The 12,463-nt window shown below is 40.2% G+C and overlaps 1 protein-coding gene across 1 annotated transcript in view; it reads right to left on the minus strand.

Annotated features, from left to right (window-relative positions):
• TMEM108 (transmembrane protein 108) overlaps positions 1-12,463 on the minus strand; it is a 297,769-nt gene that overhangs the window by 249,924 nt on the left and 35,382 nt on the right. Inside the window, exon 2 of the mRNA XM_082259789.1 lies at positions 7,184-7,298. The gene's annotated coding sequence lies outside the window, so the exon portion shown is untranslated. The remainder of the gene's footprint in view (positions 1-7,183; positions 7,299-12,463) is intronic.

The following is a 12,463-nucleotide window of genomic DNA, read 5'->3' on the forward strand; positions in this document are numbered from 1 at the left end:
TCTGCCTTCACATCTTGATGGAGTAGCATATGAATTTGCTAGGTCAGTGATTTCTTTAACTTAAAAGCCATCTAGACTAATACAAGTGCCATCCAACACATTTCACTGCTATGCTTTACTACCAAATAATACCATACTCACAAACTATATCACTGCGGACACTTTACACTTATATTTCAAAATTAGTTCCAACTAAATTTGTTAAAGCTGAACTCCAGTAAAAATGCTTTTTGAGATACAGAACCAATCAGACTATTTACCTCCAATGCAACACGCTTAAACCAAGTCAATTTTAGGTATTTACACTGTTTGTGTTAAAAATAATTTAACTTTGAAGCATTATTAAACCCAAAAACTAAATGTATTATTTTGTAGTTTACCAATTCTTAGATGTGGAGGCTGCATTCGTTTTCTTTTTTTGTGTATTTACAGTAGCCCTTTGTCTAGAGTTCAACTTTACCTAGATTAAGCCTAACAGCTCTTTTTTCCTCTCCCGGCAAGCTACACTATATTACCAAAAGTATTAGGACGTATTTACACGCACATATATTTTAACCACTTTACGTCTGCTCACAGTAATACTACTGCGGCAGAGTGGCTCGTTATCGTCTGGCGACGTAGTATTAACGTCGTCAGACACTCCCCCTTCTGGGCGGCGCTTGCGCGCCGCCGGAGGCTCGCTCCCGCTGTTTTCATTCACAGCGGGAGTCGGGCCAGGGGAGGAGCAGCGGCGATCGCCGCTGCTCTGCCCCGATCGCCGGGGATCTAGTGTGGAGATCCGCCCGCCTGTGTAAACACAAGCGGACGGATCTCCATAGTGACAGGGAGTGACAGATCGGACTGTTCAGCATAGCTGGACATCCGATCTGTCCATGACTCACTCAGTCACCTCCCCCCTACACGTCAGTAAGCACCAGGCATACATTAACCCCTCCCTTTCCAATAAAATTAACCCCTTCCCTGCCAGTGTCATTTTTACAGTAACAGTGCATATATATAGCACTGATTACTGCAGTAATGTCACTGGTACCCCCAAAAGTGTCAAAAATGTCAGTCAAGGGTCCGATCTGTCCGCCTCAATGTCGCAGTCCCACAAAAAAATCGCAGATCACCGCCATTACGCGTTAAAAAAAAAAACACCAAAAATGACAGAAATCTTTCCCTTTGTTAGTAAACGCAATAACTTTTGCGCAAACCAATCAAAATACGCTTATTGCGATTTTTTTTACCAAACATAGGTAGCAGAAAACAAATTGGCCAAAAATTTTTTCAAAAATTGGTTTTTACATCTTTTTTGGGGGGAATTTCATATAAAAAAATGTTAAAAATATTGTTATTTTTTCAAAATAAACGCTGTTTTTTTGTTTATAGCGCAAAAAGTAAAAATCGCACAGGTGATCAAATACCACCAAAAGAAAGCTCTGTTTGTGGGAAAAAAAGGACGTAAATTTCGTTTGGGTACGGCGTCGCACGACCGCGCAATTGTCAGTTGAAGTCGCACAGCGAGGAATCGCAAAAAGTGGCCTGGACGGAAGACAGCAAAATCCTCCGGTGGTAAAGTGGTTAATAGCATCCAAACTTAGTCTGTAGGGTTCAATATTTTGAGTTGGCCCAACCTTTGCAGTTATAACAGCTTCTACCCTTCTGGGAAGGCTTTCCACAAGGTTTAGGAGTGTGTCTATGGGAATGTTTGATCATTCTTCCAGATGCGCATTTGTGAGGTCTCCACTCTAATTCATCCTAAAAGTGTTCTATCTGGTTGAGGTAAGGACTCTGCGAAGGCCAGTGAAGTTCCTTCACCCCAAACTCGCTCATCCATGTGTTTATGGACCCTGTTAGTGTACTGGCACGCAGTCATGTTGGAACAAGAAGGGGCCATCCCCAAACTGTTCTTACGAAGTTGGGAGCATGAAATATCAGGATATGTATTCTGCATTGCTGTTTATAAGCCCAGACATCAACTTCTTTTAATCCATTAGTTCTTCCGAAGTTCAGCACAAATACTGAACATCTGGATGAGCCAAATGTGATATAGAACAGAATGCAAGAATGTGCCTGGGGGTTTGACTGTGATGCCTGCCGTCAGATGATTGAAGATGCTTTTCAGACAGATCTCCGCAGTTTTGTTAGATTCTCTTTATAGAAGCCAGAGAGAAGAATATATTATATGAACAGTCCAATAACAATATAGGAAAAAATTAAAAAGTTAAGCTTTGTGTTTTAAATGCTCTTACATTTCATTGTTTTGTTTTTTTTTTAATAGTGTTTAGTCACAGACTAGTTTCTCGTATGGGAGGAGTATTTGTACTTAAGAACATACATTTGGGTATTAAAGCGATAGTAAAGTCCGCTATATTAAGGTTTACCTGTAGGTAAAATGAATATCTTCCTGTTTAGGAAATATTCACCCTGGATGCAGCCGGTATAATCAGTGGCGCATGCACCCTGAAGGTCCAGCATACTGTGCCGGACCTTCAGAGCACCGTGCCATAACCGAAGGGCTCCTGCGCACATGCGAGGGAGTGATGTAATCGCGGCTCCAGCCCCTCCCACAACAAACCTGGATGGAAGACCAGGGGAAGTTGGAAGCCCCCTCAGGGGTGACAGCGCGCCACTGGAGTGCTTTGTTTTAAGGTAATTATTTCATAATGTGCTAATATGTGATGCATACTAGCACATTATGCTATTATTTTGCAAGGGAAAGTTTTGTTTTTCTTTTTTTTTCCTTTTTTATTACCACCACTTTAATTGCAACCATTTCGAGCCACCAATGGTTATACTGTAAAGGTATTATTCTTTGTTTTGGATAGATTGGGGAAGGGTTAGACCCTCTGTAAATTTTTTGTTTTTTTTTGCCATCTTTGCACCACTTGGGGAGTTTTCACCAGAACAAGAGGTAATTACAAACTTTTCACTGGGGGCACCCGTTTAGGTAACAGCTGTCTAAGAGGGGAATTCCCCCTACCTTGGGTAACAAGCCCTTATAGTGTGCAATTTTTTCTTAAATATTTTAGGTGTATGTCTAGACAAAACCCTTAAAAGCACTGTCAGTTTATGTTTTGCCATCCATGTAAATTTGTGTAAATTGAGGAAATGTCTGTGTACTTCCTGCTACAGAGGCGAGGAGAATTCCCCTCTTGGACATTTGTCCCCAGAACTGGTGTTCACATTCGAAGATTTTCACCTTTCTTCTTGTTTTAACATTTTGGACTGTCTCTCACTTTCCTTCTATGGTATGAAAATAGTGACCAGTATACAAACCCGATTCCAAAAAAGTTGGGACACTGTACAAATTGTGAATAAAAACAGAATGCAATGATGTGGAAGTTTCAAATTTCAATATTTTATTCAGAATACAACATAGATGACATATCAAATGTTTAAACTGAGAAGATTTATCATTTTAAGAGAAAAATAAGTTGTTTTTAAATTTCATTACATCAATAAATGGCAAAAAAAGTTGGGACAAGGCCATGTTTACCACTGTCTGGCATCCCCTCTTCTTTTTTTAACAGTCTGCAAATGTCTGGGGACTGAGGAGACAAGTTGCTCAAGTTTAGGAATAGGAATGTTGTCCCATTCTTGTCTAATACAGGCTTCTAGTTGCTCAACTGCCTTAGGTCTTCTTTGTTGTATCTTCCTCTTTATGATGCGCCAAGTGTTTTCTAAGGGTGGAAGATCTGGACATCAGGCTGGCCATTTCAGTATCCGGATTCTTCTTCTACGCAGCCATGATGTTGTAATTGATGCAGTAGGTGGTCTGGCATTGTCATGTTGTAAAATGCAAGGTGTTCCCTGAAAGAGACGACGTCTGGATGGGAGCATATGTTGTTCTAGAACTTGGATATACCTTTCAGCATTGATGGTGCCTTTGCAGATGTGTAAGCTGCCCATTCCACATGCACTCATTCAACCCCATACCATCAGAGATGCAGGCTTCTGAACTGAGCGCTGATAACAACTTGGGTTGTCCTTGTGCTCTTTGGTCCGGATGACATGGCGTCCAAGTTTTCCAAAAAACACTTCACATTTTGATTCGTCTGACCACAGAACAGTTTTCCACTTTGCCACTGTCCATTTTAAATGAGCCTTGGCCCAGAGAAAATGCCTGCGCTTCTGGATCATGTTTAGATATGTCTTCTTTTTTGGCCTATAGAGTTTTAGCCGATTTTGTTCACGGACCAATGTTTTCTGGAAGTATTCCTGAGCCCATGTTGTGAGTTCCATTGCAGTAGCATTCCTGTATGTGATACAGTGCAGTCTAAGGGCCCAAAGATCACCGGCATCCAGTATGGTTTTCTGGCCTTGACCATTACCCACAGAGATTGCTCCAGATTCTATGAATCTTTGGATGATATTATGCACTGTGCAATTTTTCTCTGAGAAACTCCTTTCTAATATTTGCTCCACTATTTTTCGCTGCAGCATTGGGGGAATTGGTGATCCTCTGCTCATCTTGACTTCTGAGGGACACTGCCACTCTGAGAGGCTCTTTTTATACCCAATCATGTTGCCAATTAACCTAATAAGTTGCAAATTGGTCCTCCAGCTGTTCCTTATACAGTATGTACATTTAACTTTTCCGGCCTCTTATTGCTACCTGTCCCAACTTTTTTGGAATGTGTAGCTCTCATGAAATCCAAAATGAGCCAATTTTTGGCATGACATTTCAAAATGTCTCACTTTCAACATTTGATATGTTATCTATATTATATTGTGAATAAAATATAAGTTTATGAGATTTGTAAATTAGTCAATTCATTTTTTAATAACAATTTGTACAGTGTCCCAACTTATTTGGAATTGGGTTTGTAAATAGAGGGGTGAATCTCCCCAATGGGGACACAGACAGCTACTATAAATGCTTAAAAAAAAAAGAAGAGCTTTCACTACCATTATAAACATATTATAGACTATTATGTTTGACATTGCTATACACAATTGTCTTAAGATTGGAAAATTATTCTTCAGTGGGAGATGGGGATATAGGCATAGTATTTTTTAGCAAATGCAAATGAGGCAACCTAAAGGGAAATTGATGATTTATTTTCAAAAGTGCAAGTTTTCAGTCTGATATCCTGATTCTGGCCTCATAAATTGGGATTAATTAACTAAAAAGTGGAGACTGTTCTTTTAGCTTAGTGAAGAGGATGAAGCTGTGTTTGCTTGGACCATCCAGTCATATGCAATCAAAAATCTTTTTTTAATTCATTTGCACTTGATTGGGTTTTTGACTTCATTCGCTAATTGAGCATTCTCTATTCCTCTCTTTCTCAAACAGGGTTTCCTAGCCTCAAGATGCTAGGAATTTCTTGAGCAGTGAAAGATTGATCTCTCACCTACAGCCCTAAGGGGCAGACTTTTCCACTGATCTCCAATTCAGTGGGGTCTTCCCCACTGACCACAAATGTACCAGGGCATTTCTCTACTGGCCACCAATGTATGAGGAAAATTATCTAAGGACCCAGGTGTAAGGAAATACTACAGTTTATATTGTCTGTGCCTAAAAATATTAATTTTACACTATACTGTCAAAAGTATTGGGACATCTGCCTTTACACACACATGATCTTTAATGGCATTGCAGTCTTAGCCCATAGGGTTCAATATTGAGTTCGCCCACCCTTTGCAGCTATAACAGCTTCAACTCTTCTGGAAAGGCTGTCCACAAGGTTTAGGAGGTTGTCTATGGGAATGTTTGACCATTCTTCCAGAAGCGCTTTTGTGAAGTCAGGCACTGATGTGGATAAGAAGGCCTGGCTCGCAGTCTCCGCTCTAATTCACCCCAAAGGTATTTTATCAGGCTGAGGTCAGGACTCTTTGCAGGTCAGTAAAGTTCCTCCACCCCAAACTTGCTCATCCATGTCTTTATGGACCCTGTTTGTGCACTGGCACACAGTCACGTTGGAACAAGAAGGGGCCATCCCCAAACTGGACTTGCTTTGTGCACTGGTCCAAATCATTTGATGGAGGGGGTATTATGGTGTGGGGTTGTTTTTCGGGGGTTGGGCTTGGCCCCTTAGCTCCAGTGAAGGGAACTCTTAAGGCATCAGCATACCAAGACATTTTGGACAATTTCATGCTCGCAACTTTGTGGGAACAGTTTGGGGATGACCCCTTCCTGTTCCAACATGACTGCGCACCAGTGCACAAAGCAAGGTCCATAAAGACAAGAATGAGCAAGTTTGGGGTGTGTATTTATACCTTTTGTAATTATAATTATTACAGAAAAAAATGTGGTCATGTGGAGCAGAAGGGTGTTAAAAAAGGTCTGTGTTGAAGTCAAATGCCCTTGGTATTCTACATTCTTTATAATTTTCTTTAAAACTTTCTGCAACTATGTTCTCGCTAATGATAATTTGCAGCATGTTAAAAAAGTTGAGAAAGGCTGCTCTATTTCCTAAGAAAATCAATCTATCAGAGCCAATAATATTGAATACAAATGCAGAGAGTTGAGCCTTGCAAGACTTTACAAGCCCACACCTGTAAAACACAGCCAACAATTACGTTTTTCAAATTTGTATTCTCACTGATTTACTTTACGTTAATCATGATAAAAGTTATTATAATAAATAAAATTACTTCCATCGTTTCCTATTTTTAGAAATTCTGTATATCAAATACAAACACAAGGTAACATAAAAAAAAAGCAATTTACATGTTTACTGTCATTACATAGTGGATGCTTTATTGTTGTACAAACAGTGTCTTTTCTCAAACCATCTTTTGTGGTTCAATATACAGCTGCAAACATTCAGATATAAGATCAAGAATTATTTAGCATGCATCAAAACCTCTTTTGGTGTTTGACAAGGATACCAAATAAAAGAATCTTTAATTTCCTTCCCATGAAAGGAGAGATGGATATCTCTTCTTTGATGTTAACTTGAAGTATATACTTGGGCAGATGGTGTATGTTAAAGCGCTCAATGCCCTCTCTATAGGCTCACAAACACTAGCAATCAAGCTACTAAATCTAAATGATTGAGGATTTGTCTCAATGTATAATGTGTAATGTTTGCAAATAAAAAGTGAATCACATATTGATATTTTCGAGATATGACCGCTGTGTGTTTGTATAAGTAGGGCTATATATTATAATATTTGAAATTAATTGCTGAAAAGCAAATGCAGTATAAAAGTGCACAGTTGCTTATCTGATATAGTATATATTGATTTTTACCTTTGAGTGGGATGTATAGAAGGCTTCCAGCTCTGCAACATTAGCATAATCTATTGATTTTGTTTCATCTGCTGGTGGAGGATCCTCATTGCTTCAGTCCATGAATTGGCATGTTCTAAAGTACAATAAAAGATGCAAGTCAGGCAGACATATCCAGCATGTATACACAGCCCCACTGGATGCTCTTGGACCTTCCAGATTATTAATCAATACTGCTAAGACCTTTCTTCTTTAAATGAATCACTGGTGACTGATAAAAGCAGATGGAGAAGTAGTTTTAAGACCTCAGATTATTTTATTCTTTGTGTTGTTTTAATTAAATTATTTGCATGGTTAGACAATGATTTTGATGTTTTCATCAAAGTTTTAAGACGCCTTTCATGTGTAGAACAAGGAGAAGTATGACTAACTTGGATGATGTGGGAGTAACGGCTGTAAGGACCTATGGGGTAATGTCTACAACGTAACCCAAGTAAATCAAAAACATTGCTAGATTAAATTATTTTAAGTTTACTAACTCAGCACAGAGCAGAACTATAGACTTTTTAAATAAAGCCATGGCTGGACAAAGTCAGGGAATGATAATGTAGGCAAACCATTTCACTTAGGTAGATTTCTTGCCTTTGTGCTAGCATGTAAAGCTGAAATCCAGCAAAAATAAAACTGAACATTTGAAGCATTTGTGAACTGTCATTCTACCAATATATTGGTAATTGTTTTTAATTAGTCTTGTAATCTAAGCTGTCCTGGCAGACAGAAGTCAACGGTAAACAAGTGTACAGTATTTGACAAAGCAGTGCAAAGCAACAAAGTCTTAAGCCCGGTCCACATGGGCCAAATATCAGCCAAAATCAGCCTGTACAGTAGATACCGGCCGGCATTTGGCCCATGTGTACGGGTCCTTGTTTGGCAGAAGCCGATCTCATGGCCGGCAGCTTCTGTCTAACGAGCTTGCTGGGAAACCAGCAGCTGATCAGCATCTGATCAGCGCTCTCAGTCAATGGCTGCGAGAGCTGACCGGTGTGTTCTGGTTGGTCCCCCTGTCAGAACAAAATAGCTCAGAAGGGAGGTAAAATCTCTCTTCCAGAGCTTATCAGTTTTTTTTTTTCGTTGAGCCCACTTGGCTCAATAAAAAAAAATGTACCATGTGTACCAGGCTTAAAGCAGAGCTCCACCCAAAAGGGCAAGCTCCGCTTGTCTGCCTCCTCCCTCCTCTGAAACATTTGGCACCTTTTGAGGGGGAGAAGGTACCTAGTTTTCACCACAGCGAAGATAGCCAGAAGTTCGGCTCCTTCTTCCCTCCCCCCCCCCGCAGCTGGCCTATTTACAGAGCACAGCACAATTCGTGCAGACGCAGTAGGAAACTGGTTGTGAGGCCGCAAGGCTTCACTGCTGGTTTCCCTCCCTTAGCTGAGATGGTGGCACCAGCCCCCTTGAGATCTAATTCAAGAATCTGTTGGTGAGGACACCGCTGGATGCCTGGACAGTTAAGTGCCCTAATAATAAAAGGTAGCAGCTTCAGTATTTGTAGCTGATGACTTTTAATTATTGGAGGGAGGGGTGGAACTCCACTTTAAGGCTACATGTACAGGAGCACATTTGCCATGCAGTGTAAACACGCTGAAAATTTTTGGTGCGTACTACCATTTGTAGACATGAATGGGTGAAGGCAGCTGTATAGGGTTAATTCTCTTGCAAAGTGCAACTTCCCATGCAAAGTGAACAGTCTATTTGCTTTTTGTGAATAAACCCCAATGTGTCTGGTTGGAAAAAAAACATTGATCTGTAAAGTAGATTTTTTTCAAATGTAGGAATGGATGTTGGGGATGGGAGGGGAAAAAAGCTTGTAATACTGTTTAATGTTTACATTTCAGGCAGCATGTGGAGCTTCATGCTTTTTATGTTTTATTTTATGCTTTTTTATGTTTAGCAGGCTAATCTTTGCCACTTTTTTGAAAAAGGCTCCCGTTTACAGAGCTTTAAAGCTAAAGATAAAATTTATACATGAAGCTGAATGACTCAGTGGAGAGGTTTAGCACCCCCAACTTTCCTGTCTGCTCTAGTCAGATGGGGCCATATGGAGTTTCAAAAGGACAAGTCTGAAAGCTAGCAACTTCAGCTGTCTTTTCTTTCAAGAAAACCCATAATGGTCTGTAGCAATGTCGTGAGTGTACTCTTTACTAAATCCCGATGTGTAAGAAAGTATATTTATTGAAATTAAAAAGATTTTATATAAACAGCCAAAACTACCAACATCAGTTTAAAAACATAAAAACTTACAAAATAATTTTAAATTGACCCAAAACTATTATATAATTTCCTTTAAATTTACTAAACACTGAATGCTAAGTATTGCAATGCATACTGGATACAAGTTATATAAAAGACATTTTAAGCTGACAAACTTTATAATGTGCACTCTATTACTCTTTCTTATATTGAATTCTTATATTTGGGCTTTGGGATATCTTTTTTGTTCTATTCTTTTACCACTGACAGTGATGACCAATTCATAGTTCCCATTTGTTTCCACAATGACGTTATTGAATGGATGTGCTTTCATGCACTTGAGTTTTCATCCTTGTTCACTTGAATGTGGCTGATTTGCAGAGGGACACATCTCCAGCGCTCAATGAATAGAATGCTATAGCCCATTCATTATACAAGAATTGTTACATAAACTGCTTAACAGGCCACAATGAAGCAAGCTGGGGAATGAGTGCATTTTTCTGAGGCTTTTACAGGGATTAAGAAATCTGGTGAAAACAAGGGTTAGGGCGCTGATAAGTAAGCTTTACCAGCATTATCCAGCTGGAGAATCTGGCAGCATTGTCAAGTGCATTAGGAGTTGTTTACTGAACACTCTACTGAATTAAAACAAATGCTACATTGTAGCCTTGATAACATTGCTGAAAGGTCCCTCTATGTTTACTACCAAGCTGTTAAACCTGAACACCAGGCTGATTTAAAAAAAAAAAACACATAATTTAATGTAGTTAGTAACAATACTTAGAAAAGCCTAACTATAACTATTCCTAAAAATGTTCCGTCCCTCCTTCTCCTACCTATCCTGCCTTGGCTGTATAAAAAAGATCTGTATACCTATTTTTATTCCACTTCGGTCTGGTCACATGATCCTGCAGTTCAGGTACTTGAGTGGCTGCTGCAGAGGAGAGGAGGGAGCACAAATAGGTGACGTCACAGCTCCTGGAATCCAGATCCATTGTCGAGTGATCCCTTACACAGAGCTGCAGGATCGCATGACCAGACCACGGCGGATAAAAAAAAAAAAAAAGGAAGTATACAGATCTTTTTTTAATACAGGTTAGGCAAGATAGGTAGGAAGAGAGGGGAGGGAACATTTTTAAAAGAGAAGTATGGTAATATATATAGGTATATATATTTTTTTTAAATTATACTTACCTAGATGAATGCAGCATCGGTCCCCTGTTGGCTCCAACACTGAGAACCGAGCGATCAAACACTGCCGTTGCTCAGTTCTCAGGGCTTCCTGAACAGAGAGCTGGTAAATATCAGTCCCCGCTGTCTGCTCTGCCCCCTCCACTGAAGCGCTGGGCTGTGGAGGGGGCGGGAGCCGCTGGCTCAGGCTCTCAGAGGCTCACTGAGAGGCTGAGTCGGGTGCCAGTCCAGGCATATGGGTTGATCCTGACCATTTGGTTGCGATCTTGCCCAGGCCTGGATTGGCTCTGTGACGTCAGCCGATAGCGGGCTTCAGCCTGCTGTCTGCTGGCAACAGGTCACAGGAGCACAGAATGAACTGCACTCCTGTGAAAGGAGCTGTACTTCTCCTTTAAGAATAGATTTATTTGAGCTTTTCTTCTACTTTAAATGCAATTGAAGTGGAACTAGCATCAGTTCTTGAATTTGATTTGGTGTAAATCATTTTTGACAGCGAATGACAGGCAGGAATCGGCTGATGATTGCAGTTGTTTTATCCATTTGTAAGGGGCTAGCTACAGTATCCGTGGCTGTCTGAAGAGCCAGAGTGGCGATCGAAGCATGTGGTGATCGCTGCTGGACGCACACAAAGCAGATCAAATTTTTTGGTATTTTGATCAAGGGTGGGATTCAGGTTCAGGTTGGACCTAGGGCCAAACAGCCCAGTTAACCTGTCGGAATCCCTGGCTGTTTACATCACATCTTACATGCCAGGTAATGTCATTGGCCACATTTGGTCAGCTATGTCACCTGTGATCCCCATCACTATGATTGGCGACTGGAATGTGACAGGAAAATATTGTTGGGTGACAGATGGTGGTGATTGACAATTAACTTATATCACTGGACAATGTGATTAACAATTTATTTACTTTGGGGGACATTGCTTAAATTTTATTTATTATTGAGGGGCTATTCACAGTGTGAATGTATTTACTTACCTTTAACTTCTTGTGGGAATAGGTAAGGGGAACTAAGTTAACCCTGTACTCATTCCCCTGGGAAGAGGTGGATGTCTTTGGGGCTCCCTAATTATAAAGGCTTCAAAATTCCTTCATAAGTCCTCCAACAATCCTGCGCATCCTTTTTGAGGGACCGAATGTGAGAAAAAAGCCCTTGTCCCTCAGCATTGGGATAAGATGACTTGCAAGGGTGGAAGCTTGGCTGCGCCCCCCTCCTTGCAAGGTACTCCCCCAATATTGAAAGTGATGTTGCCTGGCCTAGTTCAGGAAGGGGGATCCAATGCTTGCTTCCTTCCCTTTCCTGGCCACCCAGGTTACATGCCTGAAAAGAGGGTCTGGTTCAAATTGTAAGGGGAACCTCACATGTTTTTGAGGTATGGGTTCTCCAAAAAGTTACAACCAGACCTTTTGGATGTAGATACACTTTAATGGCAATGAGTTTCTGTAAATCTGCTAGCAGTGGTAAAATGTAAAAATGAAACCAACAAACACTCAACTGAAATTGTACAATTCTCACAACAAAATCTCAGCTTTGAGATATGGATATCAATCACTGTTACATACCAGCAAAAGAGCATTTCTAGACTGTTGGCAAAAATGTATGAAAGCCTATACGGATTTATGTAAAATATTTCCAGGATAAACTATGCAACTGATGACTGGAAATGATCTCTGGTTAAAAGATTGAAGTCAAAATTCAGATCTACATATTTAACATAGGACAGCAATTGATAAAGTACTGAAACCTTTGGGACGGTATCACATTAGCATTCCCTAAAGAGGAACACCTGGCTATCTAAGCTGTAAAAGTCAGTGGCTACATGTACTGTAGATGCTGACTTTAAAAAAAAAAACACAT

Source organism: Pelophylax lessonae (genome assembly GCF_965119305.1).
Source record: "Pelophylax lessonae genome assembly, chromosome: 5".
Lineage (NCBI taxonomy): Eukaryota > Metazoa > Chordata > Amphibia > Anura > Ranidae > Pelophylax > Pelophylax lessonae.